The sequence below is a fragment of the Gracilinanus agilis genome, chromosome 1 (genome assembly GCF_016433145.1).
Source record: "Gracilinanus agilis isolate LMUSP501 chromosome 1, AgileGrace, whole genome shotgun sequence".
Lineage (NCBI taxonomy): Eukaryota > Metazoa > Chordata > Mammalia > Didelphimorphia > Didelphidae > Gracilinanus > Gracilinanus agilis.
In genome coordinates, this window is record NC_058130.1 from 426,187,166 (window position 1) to 426,190,937 (window position 3,772).

General features: G+C 38.2%; 1 pseudogene; it reads right to left on the minus strand.

The window, feature by feature from the left end:
- Positions 1 to 3,123: 3,123 nt before the first annotated feature.
- Positions 3,124 to 3,504, minus strand: LOC123231573 (annotated as a pseudogene).
- Positions 3,505 to 3,772: the final 268 nt, after the last annotated feature.

Here is a 3,772-nt window from a genome sequence, read left to right on the forward strand (position 1 = left end):
GCTCCTAAGGGTATAAAATTCTATGTTCAAATGCAATGTGGACATTAAGACTAAAGCCCACTATTTAAATAGGATAAAAGATGATATATGGGCAAGATACTTCCTGCATTCATCTCAAGCTTATTTGTTCACTATGTTTAATATGAAAAGGAACATAATTCCTTAGCTAGTATAAAATTAACATGTTTCATTTATCTGAAATATTCCTCTTCTGGAGAGCAAATACCAGATGTTCCATTTCTATACTTATCAAGATAGAAGATTGCAGTTTTGGCTTAGAATTATGGGCATGGAAATGGGACACAGGAGAGGGGACTGACTTTGGAGTCTGAGGACCTGAGTTTGAATTCCAAACCTGTTACTTTCTACTTCTGTGACTTGGGCAAGTCTTTGTGCCTCAGTTTCATCTTCTGAAACCAAATGGTTTGACTAGATATTTTATATCTCTAAAACTTCTGATCTCATAACTTCCCTGACAATGCAGAATATCCTGTCACAATATCTTTGACAGGTAGATATCCAACCTCTATCTGAACTTTTCCAGTGAATGATAATAATAATGGTAATAATATACCTTAATCAACAATTGAAATCAAAAGACAAAAGATCTGGGGAATACAAGGAGTTAAGGTTGTTCAAAGAATAAAATTAACAATTCAACACCAGTGAAAAAATTATACTATAAAGGTTTGAGAAGCAAAACAATTATGAAAGGAAGAATACCAAAAGAGAAGATGTATAACATTTTTTTGAAAGTGAAGCCACAAATATATTTATATACCCTTACTAATAAAAAATTTATAAACACCCTCCAATATATGTACTTACCTGTTTATAAATTATTTACATATGCTACTTTACTGATGTCTATTAAAACATACTAAGAAACTAAAAATGACAAACCAAGTATGAAATGTTTTAAATTAATGGTTATGAATGGTGCAAAATCTTTTTATAAATAATAGTATTTTTAGTGAGAGCTATTATAATGAATATACTTTAAAAATATCTTTAACACCTTGCATTATAGTGATTCAACAATGGTCTGTTATCGTTTAATTTACTATAAGACTTGGTTTTAATTGCTCTTATAGATGAAAAAGATTTCTCATGAAGATATGACTCTCTTTTTCATTTGTTTACTTATTTATTTTTAAACCCTTACCTTCCATCTTGGAGTTAATACTGTGTACTGGCTCCAAGGCAGAAGAGTGGTAAGGGCTAGGCAATGGGGGTCAAGTGACTTGCCCAGGGTCACACAGCTAGGAAGTGTCTGAAGTCAGATTTGAACCTAAAACCTCCTGTCTCCGGGCCTGGCTCTCAGTCCACTGAGCCACCCAGCTGCCCCCAGATATGACTCTCTTTTGAGATGTATCTTGTTCATCTATAGGCAGTTGATGATATAGGACTGGATCCCCCAAATCACGTCTCTACTCCCTCTTTTCCCTCTGTCACTGGATGTCAAAACTATCAGCTCTTCCAGCCAATGGTAGCTTTCAGTGATGTTTGTGCTGACTTGCCTGCTGCTCACTGGAAGAATGTCGGAGGCAACAGACTGATCGTTTGCCCAGAAACAACCAGGTTACTAGTGACAGCAAGAACCCAGAGGGAAGCTTGGTTATTTATGGTTCAAATTCATTGCCCAAGACAAAATCTTATATTCAGCTTTCATTATTGCTTGGCCCGTACTATATGTGCTGCCGTAGGAGTTGCAATGGGAGGGCGATGGTTAGGGGAAGAGGAAGATCTAGAAATTAAATCACAAGTCCCCCTCACTAAGCATGTACAATAATGGTCAAATAAATAACAATTCTACAGGTAACCTGGGGCTCCAGTGCCTCCCATCTTCTGGACCTTATCCTTGACATCTTCACTTGTCAAAGTACTCCTGAAGTTTACCTCCATGGGGTCAAGTCCTCATCCTACACATTCATTCTTCTTGCACCTTCCTATTCTTTTTCAGGTTACTGCTTAAGTGCACACCCACTGAAGATGCTCAGAGCCTACTTTCTGGGCGAAGGTATGGTCAGAATGAATACACACTGGCTTTCATTTCTCCTTCCATGATCCCACATTCATAGCACCCAGCCAGCCTCCGACCACCTCCAAGTCAGCTGTGCCAGTGTGATAGCTGTTTCCTGATATTCCAAAATAATGCAAGGGAGATTGCCCCAGAGGTTCTTATCAGCCAGGGATGAGATGTTTATCTTCCCACACGAGAAGCAACATCCATCTGTCTTTCTTTTTATTATCCTAGAAGCCTCCAGAGGTGCTGAGAGACACATACTCTCCTATCCTTTCTTCTCTACTAATTTAACACAAGAAGTTAAGTTCTAGTAAAGGAGTTCTTTTTTGTGTGAGTGCCATGGTTCCCTCTGATACTCTGATGAAGCCTATAAATGTCATTTCAGAATAATGTTTTTAAATGACTGAAGGAAATTTAAATTTCAATTAGAGGTTAGTGAAAATAAAGGTATGTATTTTCTCATTCATGTTTACCGATCCCCTAAAATCTATCCACAAACCTCCTATACTCCCAAATTAAGGACTCTTGTTCTAGGTAGTCTATTAGGAGTTAGTATATAAGACAGTAGCCTTGGAGTCAGGATACCCTGGGTTCAAATTCTCTGACATTTACTAGCTACATTATCCTGGAGAAGTCACTTTGATATCTTTGTGTTTATGTTTCCTCATCTGTAAAAGGAATAGGTTGCACTTAAAGGACTCAAAATCTATCTATGTATCATCTATTTATCTATATAGTCCCCCAAAATGAGTATAGTAAATTTAAAACGTATGATGGGAAGAAAGATTACTGTTGGTGCTGGTAAAGATCCAGGGCCCATGGAGCATCTCAAAGAGATAATGGAGACATTGGAGAAACCCTCTAGTAACCACTAAGTAAACAAAATTTATAAATTAATGTTGAGGGCTAGACTAGAGTTGAAGAAAGAAAAGAAAAATATTAGAAGAAAAGGAAAATAGTCTGTGATGCAGAGTACTGAACAGAAGAGAAGACAGGCTTTGAGGAAGGAGAAGGATACATGCACATACATACATACATACATACATGCATACATACGCACACACAAGATGAAGGCAGGGGAAGTTGGGCAGTCAGGGTCAGGGCTCTTGGCTGGTCACCTGCTTCATGTAGGTTTCCAGCAGGAACTTTTTAAAGGCTTTAGGTTTTATCCAAAGCTCAGCAGCATGTGTTCAACAGGCTATCAATATTGGGTTCTCCCAGTAGGCTCTGGATAGAGAGTAGGATGGTCCTGATATCATGTCCAAACAGATATTGCTTTGGGTGTTCACATTAGGATGGTAGCATGGTGTGACAAATTTCACTGTGGGAGCATTATATGGGGAGCTGCTGGGAAACTCTGGAGAAAGCTTGTACCTTAGATCTTCCTATATTGTTCCAGCTGCACCATGGATAGTCCCAATCCATTTGAAGAGATCATCTGATTCTGGGAAGGCAGAAATTCCTTTATTTCCAGACATTGAGCAATCAGCTGATATATGGCTGCCATTTAAAGGAGTCACAGCAAGTCTGGCCACTGGGCATTCGGGAAGGCTGTCCTTTTCATTATGATTATGATATTAGGAGTATATCTGATAAATGTATTCCACAAATGGCTTCTCTAGGACATCTATTGCCTAGGGGGAAGTGAGGCAGAGATCTAAAACATTTTCTGGAGCAGCACAGCTCTTTTGTAGTTTTAATATTGTATCTTTTAAATTTCCCAGACCATTCATCAATCTATCTTCA